Raw genomic sequence first — 27439 nt, 5'->3', positions numbered from 1 at the left:
CCCTGTGATGACTCCACCTCCTACAAGGTCCCCTCATATGGTGTTTCCCCTGGTCAGTCCAGAGGAGCCTATGCAATTAGGAGGGACATCATTTCGGGGGAGGGGACCGGTGGTGCGCCATAAGACAGGAAGGTGTTTCTTCTGCGGGAGAAAGGGACATTTTATTGGGGGGTGTCCATCCCGTCCCTTGCAGAGTGAAGAGTCATCGGAAAACTGTTGATCCCAGGTTGTGTGGTGGACGGCAATCTGGGAGTAGGTATTTCGTCCCTAGGTTCGTCTCAGTTTCTCGTACCGGCGGAGGTGGTGGTGGGTACGAGAACTGAGAGGATATCTGTTCTTCTGGATAGTGGGGCCGGGGCTAATCTGGTTGATGCTCGGTTTGCCCGGGTTCAAGGTATGCGATTGAGTGAGTTGGCTAAACCCATCCCCATATTCTCGATCGATGCCAGGCCTCTCGGTCAGGGAAGTTTTTTGCAAGCTGTGCATGACGTAAAACTTCAAGTGGGGGCGATACATAAAGAACTGTTGTCTTGCTACGTGTTGGAGGGTCTTCCCACTCCTATAGTGTTGGGCCTTCCTTGGTTAACTAAGCATAACCCGGTTATTAATTGGCAAACCAGAGAGATAAGCCAATGGAGTAAATTCTGTAATAAAAACTGCATGAACACGGTCATCGGTGCGGTTACTCCTTGGGTCTTACCTCCATTTCTGGCGGACTTTGAGGATGTATTCTCGGAGAAAGGGTGTCAGGAACTACCTCCTCATCGCGAGTATGACTGTTCTGTAAAACTGCTCCCTGAGGCCAAGTTACCTAAAGCTAGGTTGTATAACCTTTCTGGTCCTGAGAGGCAGGCCATGAAGGATTATATTTCAGAAAGTCTGGCTAAGGGGCATATTAGACCTTCATCTTCACCGGTGGCTGCAGGGTTCTTCTTTGTTAAGAAGAAAGATGGAGGCCTACGCCCTTGCCTGGATTTCCGTGAACTTAATCGGATTACGGTCCGAGATCCGTATCCGCTCCCACTTATTCCCGATCTCTTTAATCAGATCGTGGGCGCCAAATGGTTCTCTAAGTTGGATCTCAGGGGGGCGTACAATCTGATTAGGATGAAGGAGGGGGATGAGTGGAAGACGGCGTTTAACACTCCGGAGGGGCATTATGAGAACCTTGTCATGCCATTCGGTCTGACTAATGCCCCGGCGGTGTTCCAACACTTTGTTAATGACATTTTTCGCCGCCTGGTGGGACAGTTTGTTATCATATATCTGGATGATATCTTAATTTACTCGCCGGATCTGGTGTCTCATAAGGAGCACGTTAGGCAGGTGTTACAGATCTTGCGGGATAATAAACTGTATGCCAAATGGGAAAAGTGTGTGTTCGCCGTACAGGAACTCCAGTTTTTAGGCTTCCTGGTTTCAGCGTCCGGTTTTCGTATGGACCCTGGGAAAGTGCGGGCAGTTCTTGAGTGGGATCGGCCAGAGAATCTTAAGGCACTACAACGTTTCCTGGGGTTTGCTAATTATTACCGGAAGTTCATTCGTAATTTCTCGTCCATGGTTAAGCCTCTCACAGACATGACTAAAAAGGGGACGGATTTTTTTAGGTGGTCTGACAAGGCTTGTCAAGCATTCTCCTCCTTGAAAAAATGTTTTGCCTCGGCACCCATACTCATTCAACCGGATGCGTCACAGCCATTCATTGTAGAGGTAGATGCTTCCGAGGTAGGGGTGGGAGCAGTATTGTCACAAGGTTCGTCCCCTGGTAAGTGGCATCCGTGCGCCTTTTTCTCTAAAAAATTGTCGTCCGCTGAGAGGAATTACGATGTCGGCAATAGGGAACTCTTGGCCATTAAGTTAGCTTTTGAGGAGTGGCGCCATTTTTTGGAGGGGGCAGTCCATCCGATCACCGTCATCACCGATCACAAGAACCTGCTATATCTGGAGTCCGCGAAACGTCTGAATCCCAGACAAGCTAGGTGGTCATTGTTTTTTACCAGGTTTAATTTTGTCGTTACATATCATCCTGGGTCAAAAAATGTAAAGGCGGATGCCTTATCTCGTAGTTTCCCTGGGGCCGGGAATACGGACGACCCGATTCCTATCCTTCAGGAGGGGGTGGTGGTTTCGGCAGTATGCTCTGAGCTGGAGGAGGAGGTATTGGAGGCTCAGGGGGACGCCCCTGTTGGACCTCCGGGGAGACTGTTTGTTCCAGATCAGTTGCGACAAAAGGTGATCGAGGCACACCATAACTCAGTTTTTGCAGGACACCCGGGGAGTAGAGCAACTGTGGATCTCCTCTCGCGTTGGTTTTGGTGGCCTAACTTACATAAGGAGGTGATAACTTTTGTCGCGTCCTGTGGGGTTTGTGCGCGCTCTAAGACCTCACATACCCGTCCGTCTGGGGCCCTCTTACCTTTGAAGATCCCGGAGCGTCCTTGGACTCATCTGTCTATGGACTTTATTACGGACCTCCCTCCGTCTTCGGGTAAAACGGTCATACTCGTTGTAGTGGACAGGTTCAGCAAGATGGCACATTTTATCGCTCTTCCGGCTCTCCCTAATGCTAAAACTCTTGCGCAGGTGTTCATTGGGGAGATTGTGAGGCTTCACGGGGTACCCTCCGAGGTGGTGTCTGATCGGGGGTCTCAGTTTTTGTCCAAGTTCTGGAAGGCGTTTTGTGCACGGCGGGGTATGCATTTGTCGTTCTCATCGGCTTTTCATCCTCAGACCAATGGTCAGACGGAACGTATGAACCAGAGCTTGGAGACATATCTCCGGTGTTTTGTGTCAGAGAACCAGGAGGACTGGGCTTCTTTCTTACCTCTGGCAGAGTTTGCTCTTAATAATAGGCGGAGCGAGTCCACTGGTAAGTCCCCGTTTTTTGGGGCATATGGTTTTCACCCCCAGTTTTGTACTTTCAGTAGGGGGGGCTCTTCGGGGGTTCCTGAGGAGGAACGATTTTCCTCATCACTCGATTCAGTATGGAGAGGGGTGCTGAAGAATCTGAATACTATGGGGAACCGATACAAATGTATGGCTGATAGGAGGAGAGTGTCTGGTCCGGACCTAAGTGTGAACGATCGGGTATGGTTGTCTATCAGGAATATAAAACTTAAGGTTCCCTCCTGGAAACTGGGTCCCAGGTTCATCGGGCCGTACAGAATCAGTTCTATTATTAATCCGGTGGCATTCCGTCTTGACCTCCCCCCTACGTTTAAAATTCACAACGTGTTCCACAGATCGTTGCTTAAGAGGTATGTGGCGCCGGTGGTACCGTCACCTTTACCTCCCCCTCCAGTGGTGGTCAAGGGTAACTTGGAGTTCCAGGTATCGAGGGTCATCGATTCACGCTTTAATCGCCGGTCCCTTCAGTACCTGGTTCATTGGAAAGGGTATGGTTCTGAGGAGAGGATGTGGGTTCCTGCATCGGATATTAACGCAGACCGATTAGTTCGGGCCTTCCACACGACTCACCCGGATAAACCTGGCCCTGAGGGTCCGGAGGCCCCTCGTAGAAGGGGGGGTACTGTCACGGGTGTGTCGCCACGAAGATCGTCACGATTACACAGCCTGACTTCTCGCAGCTGACTTTTTGGTGCTTTGTGTTTTTCGGCAGTGAGGGAGTTAATTCTCTCTCTCTCTGTGCTAGACGAGGTCCAGCCTCTCCCAGCTGCAATCAATGCTGCTGTAGTGAGACTCCTTCAAATGCCTGCTGGTCTGTTAGGGAAGTGTCGGTGAAAGCATTTCATGCAGACTAACAGAGCGGATCGTGGTATTTGGAGTTTCAGAGCTAAGTGCATTTGGAGTGTTTTTTCCCTTCCTCGCTTTATCATTTATCTCCTTTCCCGTTGGTGTTCCCTCTGTTGTAGTTGTGTAGTTTTTGTATGCAAGGTGGTTTTGGTTTTTCCCTTGTACTGTCTCGTTCGTCTAAGTACTGTGTGTGGGCATATTATTACTTGTCCCCTTTTGTTGTGATTGGGGTCCTTCTCAGGACTAGATTACTTAGGTGCAGGGATCCTCAGGAGGAAGGGGTTACGCTGGCGGCCTGGACCTCTGTACCTTTAACAGTACCTCCAGGTTGAGGGATTAGTCAGGGCCCCAGCTTAGGGTCAGCTTAGGCCCCCTACCTCCAGTATACAGAGACAGCGTGACATTTATGCTGCTTATGAGATGTTCCAACATAAGCTAATTTCCAGCGGGTTATGACATCATAAATCAAATAGTACTCTGTCAGACAGATGTTTTTGCAAAAGCAAAATAGTGTGTTTCACTATGTAAGAATGTCTTACTTGAGCGGACACTTTCCTGGCCATTGCAATTACCTTCCTCAAGCAGGTATATTTCTAAAAGAAATGTTGCACAACTAAATTCAGGACTAGTGTTGAGCCACCCCCGTAGTGTTCGAGTTTGGTTCGTCGAACACCCGTATGTTCGCCGAACTGTTCGTCGAACTGTTCGTCGAACACCTTCGAACACCGTTAAAACCAATGGCAGGCAAACAAAAACACATAGAAACACACAGAAAACACTTTCAAAGGTGTCCAAAACCTGATAAACTGCTCAGAAGACATAACTAACACATGGAAAAGTGACAAGTACATATAGTCATGGGAAAAGAAAAGAGGTGGAGGAGTAAAAGGAGGGGGAGAGACAGATATAGGCATGTCATGCCCTTCTAAAATCAAGAAAGGCTGGAGTAAAAATCTAAAATCAGCCTACCAACACCCAGACGTCGTGACAAGAAAATTAAAAAAATAAATATCTTTAGGTAGAATGGCGGTTCCATTCAGAACACTTTCCTTACAAGACGTAGTGGTATCCCCATTGTGAGTTGTGCCAAAACTGGAACCCAATACATTCGGACTAATCCACCATTTGTCGTATCCAAGGGGCAGGTCCGTAAACGACAACATCGACGCGGAACCAAGTAAGTAGTATATACTGTACATCCTTTGACAAGGCAATCAGGCGGATCAAGAAGTTGGACAAAGGAGCTTAGTAGATTGAGGCAATATGGTAATAGTGGCCCTTGTACGCACCCTATATTCCATATCTATAACAGATTGCCCACCTAGGGACAATTAAGATCAAGAAGTTGGGAAGGGTCACCATAATGGCCAAAACAGACATTGATGCGGCGTTCCGGTTACTTACTACCTGTGCCTCCGAATAGTGTCCACCAATTGGGCTGCTTCTGGGAAGGAGCATACTATATAGATCGCTGTTTGCCCATGGGGTGCTCCAGATCCAGCTCACTATTTGAGGTGTTTAGTTGCTTCCTCGAATGGGTTGTAATGGACGTTTCTAAGGGGGCACATATTATCCATTACCTCGACAACTTCTTATGCCTGGGCCCAAAATATTCACCACAGTGTGAATACAAGCGGTAGTCCACCTGTGAGAAGGAGAGAGCCGGAGGGAGAGCGGACACCACAGAGCCGAGGGGTTAGATGGAGAACTGAAGAAGGAAAGAGGGCGAGGGAGGTAAGGGAGTACAGTGGAAGGCCGACCTGAGCTCCCCAATGTTCCTGCTGGGCGGGGAACAGCCCTGGGAAGAAAAGCCGCTTGCGCATCCCATTGAGGTTACGGGCACAAGCGGGCAGAGGGACTACGCTGGAGTGCGAAGCCGACACGGCCAGTCCGTTCCTGCCCGTGCGACCTCCGTGTCGCCGGGTTTGAGCCAGAGCCGCGGTGGACCCTGCCGGCCAGCCCCCCCCTCCCAATACTGGTGCCTGTCCGCTGGTGGGTCGAGCCCCCCCGCGGTGGGGGGGGGAAGTAACATCTGCAGAAGAAAGACCATCTTCCAGCCAAACTAAGATGTCTACTTCCTTTCGTGGACAATGTGATACGATCCCTTTCTTACGGACACGCCCATCACTACAAATTCCAGATGAGGCACAAAAACAGCAGGTGCTTCAATGGATATCAAGTGCTCCTTCAAGTGGGCTCTCCTCCACCTCAACTTCAACTTCACAAATACTCCAGTCCTCAGAGGTGTCACCTCAATCGCACTTGCTTCCTCACAGCTCCCAAGTCTCCAGCTGCCCGTCTGAGTATGGGGTAACACAGATGGTTGAGTCTGCACAGCTGTTTACTCATACTATAGCCTGGGAAACGGAGGTCTGCTCCAGAGCTTCTGTAAATCCAGACGAGGAAATGATCTGCATTGATGCCCAGAATCTTTATGAGTTGGATCCAGGACCAGATGAAGAAGGTTCTGATCATAATGTAGACCCTCGTTCCCAAACTGTAACTCCTGTTGGTGGAGACAATGATGAAGACGATGATGAGACTCAAATACCTGATTGGAGCGACAACTTGACTTTTCGGTCAGGGCAGGAAGAGGTTGGCTCTGAGGACGACGGGTGTGAGAACACACAGGATGATGATGACGAGGTTGGAGATCCCACTTACTGTCAACCCACAGTCAGCCAGTCGATGAGGTCAGAAGAGGAGGTGGAAGAGGATGTGACTAGCCCAGGGGATGGGGATGACTCGGTACCCGGGCCTTTGCCTGGCTTTTGGGATGTCGCGGTGGTCGGCTCCCGGGCCCGTACCCTGGGGTCAGTCTTTAAAAGGGTGGAAAATTGTTAATTTTATAAGAGTTCGTGATGCCACCTGTGTTATCTGGTGAGAAGCACCAGTGCTGCAGTAGTCCACTGAGGCCAGTGATAAGGCAGCTCGATAGTATAGCTCCCCACAGGTGGAGCTAGGCCTCAGAAAAGCATATGCAGGGGAATTCAGGACAGGCGAGACCCAGCTGGGTGAGAGCAGGAACGGGAACGGACACGGTAGTCACTTTAGTACCTTTTACTGGTGGAAATTCAGGCACATCCCGGAGCACTGTAGGGTGAAGGGTGCATATCAGGATCCTCCCCAATGAGCGGGTGTAGGGCCCCCTGTTTCTTGCCTCTGCGTAGTAAGTTTCTGACCTGCCTGGAGCTAGGCCTAACTTTGTCTCTGTCCTGCGCTGGCTGACCTTGTGGTAGGGCCTTGTCTTGGAATTCACGCTCCCAGTATGCGGGGCCTAAGTGTCTCCAGGCTCTGTTACCTATCAGCACCTTAGCAATCCTGGGACTTGTAGTTCTCCAGGGATTCCGGTTATGCCTTACTGGGTCATAGAGATCCCGGTAAGCTCGGATCCGGTGTCCGGTAAATGCTTCGGGGTGAGCTGGTTAAGCTCCTCTGCCCCCTATGTACTAACTCTCCACTCGCCTTCGGCCTACTCGGGCCCTCACTAGGCTATACACACTAACGGCAACTTGCCGCGCTTCACCGATCTTATGGCGCCGGCACACCTTAAGCTCTAACTGGGATCCCTGAATCTAGCTAACAGGAGCCTCGTGCTCCACTGCTGAACTATTAACTGAGTTCTCTAGACTAGACTGAGCTCCACTGCAGACTGACCTCTCTTAGGCTTCTCTACTGCAGGAACTCTTCAGAGGAACTGAACTGCCTAGCTCTACCTTCCCTATTTATATCCCTAACGGGCTCCCTCTGCTGGTCTAAGGTGGAAGGTGGAGATGTTTGAATGTTTATGGGGGCCTCTTGTGGAGGATTCCATCAATGCACTCTTCTAGAATCTGTGATACCAAGCGCAGCTGGGCGTCACAGATGGTATTGACGACGAGGTTAGGTTGCACCTTCCTGGACAGAGACGGAGTACTGGAAGCACGTCAACAACTGCATCCTCAACCACAACTCTGCCTCTGACCACAAGTGGTAGTGGCTCTTCAGGTCGGATGGGCTCTAAGTCTTGCATAGCCTGGGTATTTTTTTAGATCGATAAGGATGACCCAACTCGTGTTATCTGTAATATTTGTCACCAAAAGCTAAGTAGAGGCCAAAAAATCCATAGTTTGAGTACTTCATGCATGAACCGTCACATGGATATGAAGCATAAGTTGCAGTGGGAAGCTCACTGTGCTACAATGTGGCCTAGCGGGCGGTGCCAACCACCGTCTGCCCCATCTTGTGCATCCGCGGCCTCTTCATCCTCTGTGACTGGGGGGGACAGCAGTCACACATGTTTTTGGACGCAGACCTGCCACCTCTTTACCCGCAACAGCCAGTGTGATTGGCAGGTCATCATTTCATTTGGAAGTGGAAACACCAGCTGGTGTTGAGCGCTCTCCGACATCGAGAGCACCACCTTTGGATCAAGGCAACCTAACTTTTCCACCTGCATCTTCCTCACAGACCGGTATGTTTGCCGGGGACACCGTACTCAACCCCGTCTAAGCACAACAGCCAGCCCACGGTCCCTCAGATGTGGACAAGAAAAAGACCATTTCCTCCTAGCCATGACAAAGCTAAGAGGTTGAATTTCACCATCTGCAAGCTGTTGGCTACAGAAATGCTGCCTTTCCGCCTGGTGGACACAGAGGATTTTCGAGACCTTATGTCCGTCGCAGTGCCCCAGTATCAGATGCTCAGTCGGCACTACTTCTCAAAGAAAGGTGTGCCTGCGCTCCACCAGCATGTCGCACACAACATCACCGCTTCTTTGAGAAACTCTGTGTGTGACAGGGTGCATTTCACCACAGACACTTGGGCGAGTAGGCATGGACAGGGGCGTTACATGTCGCTGACTGGGCACTGGGTAACTATGGTGACAGCAGGACAAGGGGCTGCTGTCCAAGTCTTGCTGTCCCCACGAGTTGTGCGTCAATCCTCTTTATCTAGAAGCTCCTCCACTGCTTCTGCCTCCTCAACCTCCTCTCGGTCCTCCACCTGCACCCAAAGCCTGTCTGGTAATGCCACCCGCTTTCTAACTGCACAGAAGGAATCCTGCACATCTCCTTACTATGCTGGCAGCAGGGCTCAACGGCATCAGGCGGTGTTTACTTTGAAATGTCTGAGAAATGTGAGTCGCACAGCTGAGAAGTTGTGGTCAGCTCTGGAGACCCAGTTTCATGATCGGTTGTCTCCACTGGACCTGCAACCAGGGAAGGCCGTGTGCGACAATGCTGCAAACCTGGGTGCGGGCCTTCGCCGGGGCAATGTCACACATGTGCCTTGTATGGCTCACGTGTTGAACCTGGTTGTCCAGCAATTTTTAGCCCACTATCCCGGACTAGATGGCCTTCTGCAGAGGGCATGGTCGCTGTGTGCTCACTTCCGCCGGTCGCATCCCGCAGCTCAACGACTTACATCTCTACAGAAGTCGTTGGGCCTGCCAGTTCACCGGCTGAAATGCGATGTGCCGACACGGTGGAATTCAACTCTGCACATGTTGCAGCGACTGTGGCAGCACCGACAAGCCCTGGTGCAATACGTTCTGACGTATAGCCTCGGCCAACAAGATCCAGAGGTGGGGCAAATCACGCTGCAGGAGTGGTCTCAGATCAGGGACCTATCAAGTTGGGGTACCCGGAGCCAGGCCAGTAGACACTGGGGGTTGTAGTCACTGTGGCGGCGACCCGGTCCGTGACCCAGGGCGGTCAATCCAAGGGTAATTTGTATATATGGGTTTTATAATGTCCGACTACGCCACCTGTGGAGTGCGGCCAAAGGTGCCGCTGCTGCGGAACAGTCCTCTGAAGCTGGTGGTTTTGCAGCAATGGTATTATTACTCCCCACAGGAAGAGTGTAGCTTCAGGGCAGTGTGGGTGGATGATTGTGGTTGTAGTGCAGAGAGTCAATAATGAACACAGAGTCCGTGTGATGCTGTCCCAAGATCTTTACTCACAGTTGTTGCAGTCCAGATTACAGGTACCAGAGCAATCTCCCCCCTTCGTGCTGTGCGTACACAGTGAGGGGCTCAGTCCACCCCCAGAGAGCTCCGGAGTACTTAGCAGGACCCCCTTCTGTGTGTCCTTTCTCTGGCCTTCTCCCTGCACCTCACACCCAGTGACAGTTCTATCCTGTATCCTCGGGCCTTGGCGGGCGACGTGTGTTCCGTCCCCTGGGTCCTATGTGGCTACTTTCTTAGTGAGACTGGTGTGGACTTTGGCCTGCAGTACATGAAATGCTGCAGCCTCCGGTTTCTAGTTGAGCCTTGCTGTTTCTCTGCTAATTGAGGGACCAGTTCCCCTTATCTGGCCTGACCCCTCTACCTCCTGGTAGCAGCGGGCGTACGGGTGGCCTTCTGTATGGCCCGTAACCCTAGGGTCACTTCGGTTCCTGGATCCTTCCTGCTCCCACTCCTCTCTTCTCTCCTTCAGTCCTGGGCCTCCCAGGCTAGGCCCGCCTCCGGAGCAGAGCTTATGCAGAGCCTCTGTTCCTGTCACTTCTCCTCCTCTGACTGGCTTGCTCTTTCTAAGATGACTTCCTATTTATACTCTCCCTGTCATGTGCTCCCCTAAGCTGCTTTCTCAACTCACACCCACTACATAGGACCCTCCCAACTGCTAGGGACCGGGGACTGTGCTCTCCCTAAGGAGCAATCTCTCCCTACCCCCACTGCGGGTATGTGTTGGATGCAGGTGTTAGGGTCCCGAGCCATACTCCTTCCTTACCTGAGGGTGAGATACTACACCTCTGGGTGAGATGCAATACCTCTGTGGGCACCACCCTCAGGGGCACCACACTCCCTTCTGCACAGTTTTGAAATGGCGACGAAGATGTTTAGTGCTGACGACGATGCCATTATCAGCATGAATATTCTTGTGATTTACATGCTGGAGCACACGTTAAACAGAATTCAGAGTCAGGTGGTGGGACAAGAGGAGGTGGAGGAAGTAGAGGAGGAGTCGTATGCGGAAGGGATAACATCTCCAAGGTCCAGACGGTCAGCAGCACCAAGGCGGCAGGCATGGGAGGGTGGGGGAGAGGGATTAACCAGGGCGCATGGTAGCAGCCAAACTGTTGAGGAAGGTGCAGGAGCCGAGGAAGAAGTTTATGACGAACTGGCGATGGGCAGGTAAGACTCATCAGATGAGGGAGACCTTGATCACATTTCTGTTGTGCGAGGTTGGGGGGAGAGGGCAGAGGAAGGAAGCATGATTCTTACCTCGCTACCAACACAACAAGGACTTGGTCCTCCTGGATGCGCAAGACACATGGAGTGCCTTCTTGCTGCACTACCTGCAACATGACCTTCGGATTGTCAGAATTTGAAGTAATCCCGACTACTGGGTTGCCACACTCTTAGATCCCCGGTACAAAAGTAAATTTGCCGAAATAATTCCTGCCATAGAAAGGGATTCACGCATGCAGGAGTATCAGCAGAGGCAGTTGCAGAATCTTACATGTGCTTTTCCACAAAACACCAGTGGTGCACGTAGTGAATCTCACAGTTCTAACTTGCAAACCGTGGGACTGTCGAGTCTTCATCACTCAAACCGTAACAGTAACACAGTATCTGCTGGTAACAGCAATTTTGTGGAATCGTTTCACCACTTTTTTAGACCATCCTTTGCAAGGCCACAGGAGACAAGAAGTCTGACACATAGTCAACGCCTAGAGAGGATGGTACAGGAGTATCTCCAAGTGAACATCGAAGCTATGACTGTGTCACTGGACCCTTGCTCATTTTGGGCTTCGAATCTGGAAAAATGGCAGGAGCTCGCCTCTCATGCCTTGGAGATCTTGTCATGCCCTGCAGCCAGCGTTCTCTCTGAACGTGTGTTCAGCGCTGCTGGTGGTGTGCTGACAGATAAGCGCACGCGGATGTCCACTGAGAATGTAGACAGACTCACGTTCATAAAGATGAACAAATCATGGATCCACAAGGACTTTTCTACCCTTGTGTCATCCTGGGGAGACTAAAAGCTTGAGGATTTGGTAAAATCACCTCACCAACCGTTTTAAGCAACTCTGGGGCAATTGATGCCACTTAAGTGGTGTGTGTGCCACAATTTTTGGAAAAAATTGAGACTCTTTTTGGAGTCCCCTTGCTGTGTTTTGCATGACGTTGGCATCGTCAATTCCAGGTGGGTTGAGTCGCCCCCCCCCCCTTTTAACTGTAAGAAACTACATACACTATGGCTTGGGGTAACACAGATGGTTGAGTCTGAAGAGCTGTTTACTCAGAGGTCTGCTCCAAAGCTTCAGCGTCTGCTAGTCAGCGTAGAATTTTTAATGCCATCTAGCCTAGGCAGACAGTGGGGACCCCCAACCAAACCCAGACGCTCAGCCCCCCTACCGCCCCCCTTTCCTTGACAATACAATAATGTAACTCTTACAACTGGATGGTTGAGGATCGGTCACAGCTTTATTAACTCTTTATACTCATTCCATTAGAAAGGCATTTTATTTCTAAAATAATTCAGCTTGTTGCAGCATGCCCTGGGTCTTCACACCGGCAAGTTGGCCAACAAGTGTAACTCTCCAACATGTCCTTTCTATTTCAAGGCCACGGAGGATCCTGCGTACTCGTATGCAGGACTCTGACACCCATCTATCACTCTTAACGCTTGTTCCACTCCGTCCTGGTGTCCTGACAGGAATATGTCCAGTCCAATATGCATTAAGTGAACACCATCGGGCCGTATGAGGCCTGCTTTATCTCCTTCCAGTTGTCGGTGTTGTATCACTACACCGCCTCTGTCTCTTCTAAATTTTGCCATCCGAATATTTATTACCCGCCTTGTCCGTTCGATGGCCGTGATGTCTCGCGCACCTTGCCATACCGCTATCTGCACAATCTCTGACCATACTATAGTTAGTTTTGTGAAAAATTCTCTGAAGCGCTCAGTGTCTAGTTTCATTATTGGCATTAGTTATGTGCTCTTGTGATGACCTAGGTCGTTTCCCCGGGCCTGTATAACTAAGATGACCGGACCTCTTGCCTCTCTCCCTACCTTGATTACCTCCATTAGTACCTGTGGCCATAGCAGGCCTCTAATACCTCTCCAGTTAAAATATGTGTTATGAAACTCTAATTTCCTCCTGCCTGGGCGGACTTTCCCCCTTTTTTCTGCCCAATATATATACGAGTGGCCTATCACCCACACTGTTGGCTTAGCGTCACCTGTAAAAGAAACAAACCACTTTAGGATAACAAGTCCTGTCTTATGTATCTCGACAAACACGTGGATCGCCATCTCCCTATCCTCTGATCTTCCGTTTTCTGACAGTCCTGCTCTTGCTGCTTCCGTGGCCACGCCTTTGCGGAATGAGTGTGTCCCGTAATCTTTGGGGTGGTTCCCTGCCGATGTTATGCATTTATTAAATATAGCTTGGAACTGGTATCTTGATAATGGCGTTCCATCAATGTGTGATAGGAAGAAATTACTTTGTGATCTGATGGTTATATATGTTTTTACTATTGTTACCCGACTCAGTGTACCGTTTGTGGGTTGTAGAAGTACCCAAGTGCCCCTGCTCGCTGGAACCGTTTTCGATTGGCATATGCGTAGACGTATTGCATTATTGGCTATGACTACGTCCTGGTGTAAAAAGCCTCCGCTGGTGGAAATTTTGGATTGAGGGACTAATTCGCTTATGCATAGCGCCCCGAAGAAGGTGATCGCAAATGCAGTAGACAGTAGTGTTGCTTCAAATTGTGAGTGTCATGTTAATGGTGTTAGGGATATGATGTGAGAAATCAGTTTTAGTGACACGGGACGGGACGTCTACACTCCTGACTTGGCTGACCCCTTTTCCATCCTTTTAGGGATTGCCTGATGATGAATCTCTTTGTCACATCTCCCCAATTCAGTAGTTGGAAGTGAAATGCTCCTCCGGTCAGACACCGCTGCGCTGACGCCCCTGATATGCCCCTCATCATTAGCTGGTGGAGAAATTCTATGGTGACTTGTAATCTGGCTTGTTCACATTGGTCAACCCGTCTGCCTGCTACTAGTCGTGTCCACGCTTCCCATGCCTTACCGTATGCTTGCCACGTCGACGGGGCAACTGAGGCTCTGATTAATGGCATCAACTATTCGCCACTAGATCCCATGGGTAGGGTGGGCAACTGTTGCCCGATGGGTGGGCGTTGGGGAGGAGCAATGTGAAAATCTGCCAATTGAATTGTGATAAAGCGTTAGCAGCAGCTTTAGACCCCTCAGCATCATGGCTAGCGGTGACTCATGCATTGTGTTTTAGACACAGGAATGCTAGCCGGCGTAGACAGGAGAGACGATGATGCCATCTTATTAATGCAGTGCGCTAGGCAGGTGTTTTTTTGTTATGAAGCGTATATTTTTGTTAGCCAGGAGCGTGCCTCATATTTCTATTGCTACCACTATTGGGAAGAAAAAAATTTTTCGGGGCTAGATGCAGCTAAAAATTATATTGAATTTGCAACCTGGTGGAGGTTAGTATAGACGGACTAATAGAACAAGTCCCACACACTGCTACAAGCCGAAGCACAAATATTTTTTAAGAGCTAGATGCAGATAAAAATTATTTTGAATTCGCAACCTGGTGGAGGTTAGTATAGATGGACTAATAGAACAAGTCCCACACACTGCTACAAGCCGAAGCACAAATATTTTTTCAGAGCTAGATGCAGATAAAAATTATATTGAATTTGCAATCTGGTGGAGGTTACTATACATGGACTAAAAGAACAAGTCCCACACACTGTTACAAGCCGAAGCTGAAATGTTTTTTCAGAGCTAGATGCAGATAAAAATTATAATGAATTTGCAACATGGTGGAGGTTAGTATAGATGGACTAATAGAAAAAGCCCCACACACTGCTACAAGCCGAAGCCCAAATATTTTTTCAGAGCTAGATGCAGATAAAAATTAAATTGAATTTGGAACCTGGTGGAGGTTAGTATAGATGTACTAATAGAACAAGCCCCACACACTGCTACAAGCTGAGGCCAAAATATTTTTTCAGAGCTAAATGCAGATAAAAATTATTTTGAAATTGCAACCTGGTGGAGGTTAGTATAGATGGACTAATAGAACAAGTCCCACACACTGCTACAAGCCAAAGCACAAATATTTTTTCAGAGCTAGATGCAGATAAAAATTATATTGAATTTGCAACCTGGTGGAGGTTAGTATACATGGACTAATAGAACAAGTCCCACACACTGCTACAAGCCGAAGCCCAAATATTTTTTCAGCGCTAGATGCAGATAAAAATTATATTGAATTTGCAACCTGGTGGAGGTTAGTCTAGATGGACTAATAGAACAAGTCCCACACACTGCTACAAGCCGAAGCCCAAATATTTTTTCAGAGCTAGATGCAGATAAAAATTATATTGAATTTGCAACCTGGTGGAGGTTAGTAAAGATGGACTAATAGAACAAGTCCCAAACACTGCTACAAGCTGAAGCCCAAATATTTTTTCAGATCTAGATGCAGATAAAAATTATATTGAATTTGCTAGCTGGTGGAGGTTAATATAGATGGACTAATAGAACAAGTTCCACACACTGCTACAAGCCAAAGCCGAAATATTTTTTCAGAGTTAGATGCAGATAAAAATTATTTTGAATTTGCAACCTGGAGGAGGTTAGTATAGATGGACTAAAAGAACAAGTCCCACACACTGCTACAAGCCGAAGCCCAAATATTTTTTCAGAGCTAGATGCAGATTAAAATTATATTGAACTTGAAACCTGGTGGAGGTTAGTTTACATGGACTAATAGAACAAATCCCACACACAGCTACAAGCTGAAGCCCAAATATTTCTTCAGAGCTAGATGCAGATAAAAATTATATTGAATTTGCAAAATGGTGGAGGTTAGTATAGATGGACAAATAGAACAAGTCCCACACACTGCTACATCCAAAGCCCAAATATTTTTTCAGAGCTAGATGCAGATAAAAATTATATTGAATTTGCAACCTGGTGGAGGTTAGTATAGATGGACTAATAGAACAAGTCCCACAGACTGCTACAAGCTGAAGCCCAAATATTTTTTCAGAGCTAGATGCAGATAAAAATTATATTGAATTTGCAGCCTGGTGGAGGTTAGTATAGATGTACTAATGGAACAAGTCCCAAACACTGCTACAAGCCGAAGCCGAAATATTTTTTCAGAGCTAGATACGGATAAAAATAATATTGAATTTGCAACCTGATGGAGGTTAGTATACATGGACTAATAGAACAAGTCCCACACACTGCTACAAGCCGAAATATTTTTTCAGAGCTAGATGCAGATAAAAATTATATTGAATTTGCAACCTGGTGGAGGTTAGTATAGATGGATTAATAGAAAAAGTACCACACACTGCTACAAGCCAAAATATTTTTTCAGCGCTAGATGCAGATAAAAATTATATTCAATTTGCAACATGGTGGAGGTTAGTATAGATGGACTAAAAGAACAAGTCCCACACACTGCTAAAGCCGAAGCCGAAATATTTTTTCAGAGCTAGATGCAGATAAAAATTATATTGAATTTGCAACCTGGTGGAGGTTAGTATAGATGGACTAATAGAGCAAGTCCCACACACTGCTACAAGCCGAAGCACAAATATTTTTTCAGAGCTAGATGCAGATAAAAATTTTATTGAATTTGCAACCTGGTGGAGGTTAGTATACATGGACTAATATAACAAGTCCCACACACTGCTACAAGCCGAAATATTTTTTCAGAGCTAGATGCAGAAAAAAATTATATTGAATTTGCAACCTGGTGGAGGTTAGTATACCTGGACTAATAGAAAAAGTTACACACACTGCTACAAGCCGAAGCCCAAGTAATTTTTCAGAGCTAAATGCAGATAAAAATTATATTGAATTTGCAACCTGGTGGAGGTTAGTATAGATGGACTAATAGAACAAGTCCCACACACTCCTACAAGCCGAAATATTTTTTAAGAGCTAGATGCAGATAAAAATTATATTGAATTTGCAACCTGGTGGAGGTTAGTATAGATGGACTAATAGAACAAGTCCCACACACTGCTACAAGCCGAAGCCCAAATATTTTTTCAGAGCTAGATGCAGATAAAAATTATATTGAATTTGCAACCTGGTGGAGGTTAGTATAGATGGACTAATAGAACAAGTCCCACACACTGCTACAAGCCGAAGCCCAAATATTTTTTCAGAGCTAGATGCAGATAAAAATTATATTGAATTTGCAACCTGATGGAGGTTAGTATACATGGACTAATAGAACAAGTCCCACACACTGCTACAAGCCGAAATATTTTTTCAGAGCTAGATGCAGATAAAAATTATATTGAATTTGCAACCTGGTGGAGGTTAGTATAGATGGATTAATAGAAAAAGTACCACACACTGCTACAAGCCAAAATATTTTTTCAGAGCTAGATGCAGATAAAAATTATATTCAATTTGCAACATGGTGGAGGTTAGTATAGATGGACTAAAAGAAGAAGTCCCACACACTGCTAAAGCCGAAGCCGAAATATTTTTTCAGAGCTAGATGCGGATAAAAATTATATTGAATTTGCAAGCTGGTGGAGGTTAGTATACATGGACTAATAGAACAAGTCCCACAAACTGCTACAAGCCGAAATATTTTTTCAGAGCTGGATGCAGCTAAAAATTATATAGAATTTGCAACCTGGTGGAGGTTAGTATAGATGGACTAATAGAACAAGTCCCACACACTGCCACAAGCTGAAGCCAAAATATTTTTTCAGAGCTAGATGCAGATAAAAATTTTATTGAATTTGCAACCTAGTGGAAGTTAGTATAGATGGACTAATAGAACAAGTCCGACACACTGCTACAAGCCGAAATATTTTTTCAGAGCTAGATGCAGATAAAAATTATATTGAATTTGCATCCTGGTGGAGGTTAGTATACATGGACTAATAGAACAAGTCACACACTGCTACAAGCCGAAGCCCAATTATTTTTTCAGAGCTAGATGCAGATTAAAATTATATTGAATTTGCAACCTGGTGGAGGTTAGTATAGATGGACTAATAGAACAAGTCCCTCACACTGCTACAAGCCGAAGCCGAAATATTTTTTCAGAGCTAGATGCGGATAAAAATTATATTGAATTTGCAACCTGGTGGAGGTTAGTATACATGGACTAATAGAACAAGTCCCACAAACTGCTACAAGCCGAAATATTTTTTCAGAGCTGGATGCAGCTAAAAATTATATTGAATTTGCAACCTGGTGGAGGTTAGAATAGATGGACTAATAGAACAAGTCCCACACACTGCCACAAGCCGAAGCCGAAATATTTTTTCAGAGCTAGATGCAGATAAAAATTATATTGAATTTGCAACCTGGCGGAGGTTTGTATAGATGGACTAATAGAACAAGTCCCACACACTGCTACAAGTTGAAGCGTAAATATTTTTTCAGTGCTAGATGCAGATAAAAATTATATTGAATTTGTAACCTGGTGGAGGTTAGTATAGATGGACTAATAGAACAAGTCCCACACACTGCTACAAGCCGAAGCCCAAACATTTTTTCAGAGCTAGATGCAGATAAAAATTATATTGAATTTGCAACCTGGTGGAGGTTAGTATAGATGGACTAATAAAACAAGTCCCACACACTGCTACAAGCCGAAGCACAAATATTTTTTCAGAGCTAGATGCAAATAAAAATTATATTGAATTTGCAACCTGGTGGAGGTTTGTATAGATGGACTAATAGAACAAGTCCCACACACTGCTACAAGCCGAAGCCGAAATGTTTTTTCAGAGCTAGATGCAGATAAAAATTATATTGAATTTGCAACCTGGTGGAGGTTTGTATAGATGGACTAATAGAAGAAGTCCCACACACTGCTACAAGTCGAAGCATAAATATTTTTTCAGTGCTAGATGCAGATAAAAATTATATTGAATTTGCAACCTGGTGGAGGTTAGTATAGATGGACTAATAGAACAAGTCCCTCACACTGCTACAAGCCGAAGCCCAAATATTTTTTCAGAGCTAGATGCAGATAAAAATTATATTGAATTTGCAACCTGTTAGAGTTTAGTATAGATGGACTAATAGAACAAGTCCCACACACTGCTACAAGCCGAAGCCGAAATATTTTTTCAGAGCTAGATGCGGATTTAAATTATATTGAATTTGCAACCTGGTGGAGGTTAGTATACATGGACTAATAGAACAAGTCCCACAAACTGCTACAAGCCGAAATATTTTTTCAGAGCTGGATGCAGCTAAAAATTATATTGAATTTGCAACCTGGTGGAGGTTAGTATAGATGGACTAATAGAACAAGTCCCACACACTGCCACAAGCCGAAGCCAAAATATTTTTTTCAGAGCTAGATGCAGATAAAAATTATATTGAATTTGCAACCTGGTGGAGGTTAGTATAGATGGACTAATTGAACAAGTCCCACACACTGCTACAAGCCGAAGCCGAAATATTTTTTCAGAGCTTGATGCAGATAAAAATCATATTGAATTAGCAACCTGGTGGAGGTTTGTATAGATGGACTAATAGAACAAGTCCCACACACTGCTACAAGTCGAAGCATAAATATTTTTTCAGTGCTAGATGCAGATAAAAATTATATTGAATTTGCAACCTGGTGGAGGTTAGTATAGATGGACTAATAGAACAAGTCCCACACACTGCTACAAGCCGAAGCCCAAATATTTTTTCAGAGCTAGATGCAGATAAAATTATATTGAATTTGCAACCTGGTGGAGGTTAGTATAGATGGACTAATAGAACAAGTCCCACACACTGCTACAAGCCGAAGCACAAATATTTTTTCAGAGCTAGATGCAGATAAAAATTATATTGAATTTGCAGCCTGGTGGAGGTTAGTATAGATGGACTAATGGAACAAGTCTCACACACTGCTAGAAGCCGAAATATTTTTTCAGAGCTAGATGCAGATAAAAATGATATTGAATTTGCAACCTGGTGGAGGTTAGTATAGATGGACTAATAGAACAAGTCCCACACACTGCTACAAGGCAAAATATTTTTTCAGAGCTAGATGCAGATAAAAATTATATTGAATTTGCAACCTAGTGGAAGTTAGTATAGATGGACTAATAGAACAAGTCCCACACACTGCTACAAGCCAAAATATTTTTTCAGAGCTAGATGCAGATAAAAATTATATTGAATTTGCATCCTGGTGGAGGTTAGTATACATGGACTAATAGAACAAGTCACACACTGCTACAAGCCGAAGCTCAAATATTTTTTCAGAGCTAGATGCAGATTAAAATTATATTGAATTTGCAACCTGGTGGAGGTTAGTATAGATGGACTAATAGAACAAGTCCCACAAACTGCTACAAGCCGAAATATTATTTCAGAGCTAGATGCAGATAAAAATTATATTGAATTTGCAACCTGGTGGAGGTTAGTATAGATGGACTAATAGAACAAGTCCCACACACTGCTACAAGCCGAAATATTTTTTCAGAGCTAGATGCAGATAAAAATTATATTGAATTTGCAACCTGGTGGAGGTTAGTATACATGGACTAATAGAACAAGTCCCACACACTGCTACAAGCCGAAATATTTTTTCAGAGCTAGATGCAGATAAAAATTATATTGAATTTGCAACCTGGTGTAGGTTAGTATACATGGACTAATAGAACAAGTCCCACACACTGCTACAAGCCGAAGCCCAAATAATTTTTCAGAGCTAAATGCAGATAAAAATTATATTGAATTTGCAACCTGGTGGAGGTTAGTATAGATGGACTAATAGAACAAGTCCCACACACTGCTACAAGCCGAAATATTTTTTCAGAGCTAGATGCAGATAAAAATTATATTGAATTTGCAACCTGGTGGAGGTTAGTATAGATGGACTAATAGAACAAGTCCCACACACTGCTACAAGCCGAAATATTTTTCAGAGCTAGATGCAGATAAAAATTATATTGAATTTGCAACCTGGTGGAGGTTAGTATAGATGGACTAATAGAACAAGTCCCACACACTGCTACAAGCCGAAATATTTTTTCAGAGCTAGATGCAGATAAAAATTATATTGAATTTGCAACCTGGTGGAAGTTAGTATACATGGACTAATAGAACAAGTCCAACACAATGCTACAAGCAGAAGCCCAAATATTTTTTCAGAGCTAGATGCAGATAAAAATTATATTGAATTTGCAACCTGGTGGAGGTTAGTATAGATGGACTAATAGAACAAGTCCCACACACTGCTACAAGCCGAAACCCAAATATTTTTTCAGAGCTAGATGCAGATAAAAATTATATTGAATTTGCAATCTGGTGGAGGTTAGTATAGATGGACTAATAGAACAAGCCCACACACTACTACAAGCCGAAGCCGAAATATTTTTTCAGAGCTAGATGCGGATAATAATTATATTGAATTTGCAACCTGGTGGAGGTTAGTATACATGGACTAATAGAACAAGTCCCACACACTGCCACAAGCCGAAGCCAAAATATTTTTTCAGAGCTAGATGCAGATAAAAATGATATTGAATTTGCAACCTAGTGGAAGTTAGTATGGATGGACTAATAGAACAAGTCCCACACACTGCTACAAGCCGAAATATTTTTTCAGAGCTAGATGCAGATAATAATTATATAGAATTTGCATCCTGGTGGAGGTTAGTATACATGGACTAATAGAACAAGTCCCACACACTGCTACAAGCCGAAGCCAAAATATTTTTTCAGAGCTAGATGCAGATTAAAATTATATTGAATTTGCAACCTGGTGGAGGTTAGTATAGATGGACTAATAGAACAAGTCCCACACACTGCTACAAGCCGAAATATTATTTCAGAGCTAGATGCAGATAAAAATTATATTGAATTTGCAACCTGGTGGAGGTTAGTATAGATGGACTAATAGAACAAGTCCCACACACTGCTACCAGCCGAAGCCGAAATATTTTTTCAGAGCTAGATGCGGATAAAAATTATATTGAATTTGCAAGCTGGTGGAGGTTAGTATACATGGACTAATAGAACAAGTCCCACAAACTGCTACAAGCCGAAATATTTTTTCAGAGCTGGATGCAGCTAAAAATTATATAGAATTTGCAACCTGGTGGAGGTTAGTATAGATGGACTAATGGAACAAGTCCCACACACTGCCACAAGCTGAAGCCAAAATATTTTTTTCAGAGCTAGATGCAGATAAAAATTATATTGAATTTGCAACCTGGTGGAGGTTAGTATAGATGGACTAATAGAACAAGTCCCACACATTGCTACAAGCCGAAGCTGAAATATTTTTTCAGAGCTAGATGCAGATAAAAATTATATTGAATTTGCAACCTGGTGGAGGTTTGTATAGATGGACTAATAGAACAAGTCCCACACACTGCTACAAGTCGAAGCATAAATATTTTTTCAGTGCTAGATGCAGATAAAAATTATATTGAATTTGCAACCTGGTGGAGGTTAGTATAGATGGACTAATAGAACAAGTTCCACACACTGCTACAAGCCGAAGCACAAATATTTTTTCAGAGCTAGATGCAAATAAAAATTATATTGAATTTGCAACCTGGTGGAGGTTAGTATAGATGGACTAATAGAACAAGTCCCACACACTGCTACAAGCCGAAGCACAAATATTTTTTCAGAGCTAGATGCAGATAAAAATTATATTGAATTTGCAGCCTGGTGGAGGTTAGTATAGATGGACTAATGGAACAAGTCTCACACACTGCTAGAAGCCGAAATATTTTTTCAGAGCTAGATGCAGATAAAAATGATATAGAATTTGCAACCTGGTGGAGGTTAGTATAGATGGACTAATAGAACAAGTCCCACACACTGCTATAAGGCAAAATATTTTTTCAGAGCTAGATGCAGATAAAAATTTTATTGAATTTGCAACCTAGTGGAAGTTAGTATAGATGGACTAATAGAACAAGTCCGACACACTGCTACAAGCCGAAATATTTTTTCAGAGCTAGATGCAGATAAAAATTATATTGAATTTGCATCCTGGTGGAGGTTAGTATACATGGACTAATAGAACAAGTCACACACTGCTACAAGCCGAAGCCCAATTATTTTTTCAGAGCTAGATGCAGATTAAAATTATATTGAATTTGCAACCTGGTGGAGGTTAGTATAGATGGACTAATAGAACAAGTCCCTCACACTGCTACAAGCCGAAGCCGAAATATTTTTTCAGAGCTAGATGCGGATAAAAATTATATTGAATTTGCAACCTGGTGGAGGTTAGTATACATGGACTAATAGAACAAGTCCCACAAACTGCTACAAGCCGAAATATTTTTTCAGAGCTGGATGCAGCTAAAAATTATATTGAATTTGCAACCTGGTGGAGGTTAGAATAGATGGACTAATAGAACAAGTCCCACACACTGCCACAAGCCGAAGCCAAAATATTTTTTTCAGAGCTAGATGCAGATAAAAATTATATTGAGTTTGCAACCTGGTGGAGGTTAGTATAGATGGACTAATAGAACAAGTCCCACACACTGCTACATGCCGAAGCCGAAATATTTTTTCAGAGCTAGATGCAGATAAAAATTATATTGAATTTGCAACCTGGCGGAGGTTTGTATAGATGGACTAATAGAACAAGTCCCACACACTGCTACAAGTTGAAACGTAAATATTTTTTCAGTGCTAGATGCAGATAAAAATTATATTGAATTTGTAACCTGGTGGAGGTTAGTATAGATGGACTAATAGAACAAGTCCCACACACTGCTACAAGCCGAAGCCCAAATATTTTTTCAGAGCTAGATGCAGATAAAAATTATATTGAATTTGCAACCTGGTGGAGGTTAGTATAGATGGACTAATAAAACAAGTCCCACACACTGCTACAAGCCGAAGCACAAATATTTTTTCAGAGCTAGATGCAAATAAAAATTATATTGAATTTGCAACCTGGTGGAGGTTAGTATAGATGGACTAATAGAACAAGTCCCACACACTGCTACAAGCCGAAGCCGAAATGTTTTTTCAGAGCTAGATGCAGATAAAAATTATATTGAATTTGCAACCTGGTGGAGGTTTGTATAGATGGACTAATAGAAGAAGTCCCACACACTGCTACAAGTCGAAGCATAAATATTTTTTCAGTGCTAGATGCAGATAAAAATTATATTGAATTTGCAACCTGGTGGAGGTTAGTATAGATGGACTAATAGAACAAGTCCCACACACTGCTACAAGCCGAAGCCCAAATATTTTTTCAGAGCTAGATGCAGATAAAAATTATATTGAATTTGCAACCTGTTAGAGTTTAGTATAGATGGACTAATAGAACAAGTCCCACACACTGCTACAAGCCGAAGCCGAAATATTTTTTCAGAGCTAGATGCGGATTTAAATTATATTGAATTTGCAACCTGGTGGAGGTTAGTATACATGGACTAATAGAACAAGTCCCACAAACTGCTACAAGCCGAAATATTTTTTCAGAGCTGGATGCAGCTAAAAATTATATTGAATTTGCAACCTGGTGGAGGTTAGTATAGATGGACTAATAGAACAAGTCCCACACACTGCCACAAGCCGAAGCCAAAATATTTTTTTCAGAGCTAGATGCAGATAAAAATTATATTGAATTTGCAACCTGGTGGAGGTTAGTATAGATGGACTAATTGAACAAGTCCCACACAATGCTACAAGCCGAAATATTTTTTCAGAGCTAGATGCAGATAAAAATTATATTGAATTTGCAACCTGGTGGAGGTTAGTATACATGGACTAATAGAACAAGTCCCACACACTGCCACAAGCCGAAGCCAAAATATTTTTTCAGAGCTAGATGCAGATAAAAATGATATTGAATTTGCAACCTAGTGGAAGTTAGTATGGATGGACTAATAGAACAAGTCCCACACACTGCTACAAGCCGAAATATTTTTTCAGAGCTAGATGCAGATAATAATTATATAGAATTTGCATCCTGGTGGAGGTTAGTATACATGGACTAATAGAACAAGTCCCACACACTGCTACAAGCCGAAGCCAAAATATTTTTTCAGAGCTAGATGCAGATTAAAATTATATTGAATTTGCAACCTGGTGGAGGTTAGTATAGATGGACTAATAGAACAAGTCCCACACACTGCTACAAGCCGAAATATTATTTCAGAGCTAGATGCAGATAAAAATTATATTGAATTTGCAACCTGGTGGAGGTTAGTATAGATGGACTAATAGAACAAGTCCCACACACTGCTACAAGCCGAAGCCGAAATATTTTTTCAGAGCTAGATGCGGATAAAAATTATATTGAATTTGCAAGCTGGTGGAGGTTAGTATACATGGACTAATAGAACAAGTCCCACAAACTGCTACAAGCCGAAATATTTTTTCAGAGCTGGATGCAGCTAAAAATTATATAGAATTTGCAACCTGGTGGAGGTTAGTATAGATGGACTAATGGAACAAGTCCCACACACTGCCACAAGCTGAAGCCAAAATATTTTTTTCAGAGCTAGATGCAGATAAAAATTATATTGAATTTGCAACCTGGTGGAGGTTAGTATAGATGGACTAATAGAACAAGTCCCACACATTGCTACAAGCCGAAGCTGAAATATTTTTTCAGAGCTAGATGCAGATAAAAATTATATTGAATTTGCAACCTGGTGGAGGTTTGTATAGATGGACTAATAGAACAAGTCCCACACACTGCTACAAGTCGAAGCATAAATATTTTTTCAGTGCTAGATGCAGATAAAAATTATATTGAATTTGCAACCTGGTGGAGGTTAGTATAGATGGACTAATAGAACAAGTTCCACACACTGCTACAAGCCGAAGCACAAATATTTTTTCAGAGCTAGATGCAAATAAAAATTATATTGAATTTGCAACCTGGTGGAGGTTAGTATATATGGACTAATAGAACAAGTCCCACACACTGCTACAAGCCGAAGCACAAATATTTTTTCAGAGCTAGATGCAGATAAAAATTATATTGAATTTGCAGCCTGGTGGAGGTTAGTATAGATGGACTAATGGAACAAGTCTCACACACTGCTAGAAGCCGAAATATTTTTTCAGAGCTAGATGCAGATAAAAATGATATAGAATTTGCAACCTGGTGGAGGTTAGTATAGATGGACTAATAGAACAAGTCCCACACACTGCTATAAGGCAAAATATTTTTTCAGAGCTAGATGCAGATAAAAATTTTATTGAATTTGCAACCTAGTGGAAGTTAGTATAGATGGACTAATAGAACAAGTCCGACACACTGCTACAAGCCGAAATATTTTTTCAGAGCTAGATGCAGATAAAAATTATATTGAATTTGCATCCTGGTGGAGGTTAGTATACATGGACTAATAGAACAAGTCACACACTGCTACAAGCCGAAGCCCAATTATTTTTTCAGAGCTAGATGCAGATTAAAATTATATTGAATTTGCAACCTGGTGGAGGTTAGTATAGATGGACTAATAGAACAAGTCCCTCACACTGCTACAAGCCGAAGCCGAAATATTTTTTCAGAGCTAGATGCGGATAAAAATTATATTGAATTTGCAACCTGGTGGAGGTTAGTATACATGGACTAATAGAACAAGTCCCACAAACTGCTACAAGCCGAAATATTTTTTCAGAGCTGGATGCAGCTAAAAATTATATTGAATTTGCAACCTGGTGGAGGTTAGAATAGATGGACTAATAGAACAAGTCCCACACACTGCCACAAGCCGAAGCCAAAATATTTTTTTCAGAGCTAGATGCAGATAAAAATTATATTGAGTTTGCAACCTGGTGGAGGTTAGTATAGATGGACTAATAGAACAAGTCCCACACACTGCTACAAGCCGAAGCCGAAATATTTTTTCAGAGCTAGATGCACATAAAAATTATATTGAATTTGCAACCTGGCGGAGGTTTGTATAGATGGACTAATAGAACAAGTCCCACACACTGCTACAAGTTGAAACGTAAATATTTTTTCAGTGCTAGATGCAGATAAAAATTATATTGAATTTGTAACCTGGTGTAGGTTAGTATAGATGGACTAATAGAACAAGTCCCACACACTGCTACAAGCCGAAGCCCAAATATTTTTTCAGAGCTAGATGCAGATAAAAATTATATTGAATTTGCAACCTGGTGGAGGTTAGTATAGATGGACTAATAAAACAAGTCCCACACACTGCTACAAGCCGAAGCACAAATATTTTTTCAGAGCTAGATGCAAATAAAAATTATATTGAATTTGCAACCTGGTGGAGGTTAGTATAGATGGACTAATAGAACAAGTCCCACACACTGCTACAAGCCGAAGCCGAAATGTTTTTTCAGAGCTAGATGCAGATAAAAATTATATTGAATTTGCAACCTGGTGGAGGTTTGTATAGATGGACTAATAGAAGAAGTCCCACACACTGCTACAAGTCGAAGCATAAATATTTTTTCAGTGCTAGATGCAGATAAAAATTATATTGAATTTGCAACCTGGTGGAGGTTAGTATAGATGGACTAATAGAACAAGTCCCACACACTGCTACAAGCCGAAGCCCAAATATTTTTTCAGAGCTAGATGCAGATAAAAATTATATTGAATTTGCAACCTGTTAGAGTTTAGTATAGATGGACTAATAGAACAAGTCCCACACACTGCTACAAGCCGAAGCCGAAATATTTTTTCAGAGCTAGATGCGGATTTAAATTATATTGAATTTGCAACC

The sequence above is a fragment of the Phyllobates terribilis genome, unplaced genomic scaffold, assembly GCF_046119375.1.
Source record: "Phyllobates terribilis strain yellow unplaced genomic scaffold, ASM4611937v1 Scaffold_4__5_contigs__length_816908805, whole genome shotgun sequence".
NCBI classification, from domain to species: domain Eukaryota; kingdom Metazoa; phylum Chordata; class Amphibia; order Anura; family Dendrobatidae; genus Phyllobates; species Phyllobates terribilis.
The sequence above is the reverse complement of the archived record's forward strand: the minus strand, read 5'-3'. Positions refer to the sequence as shown.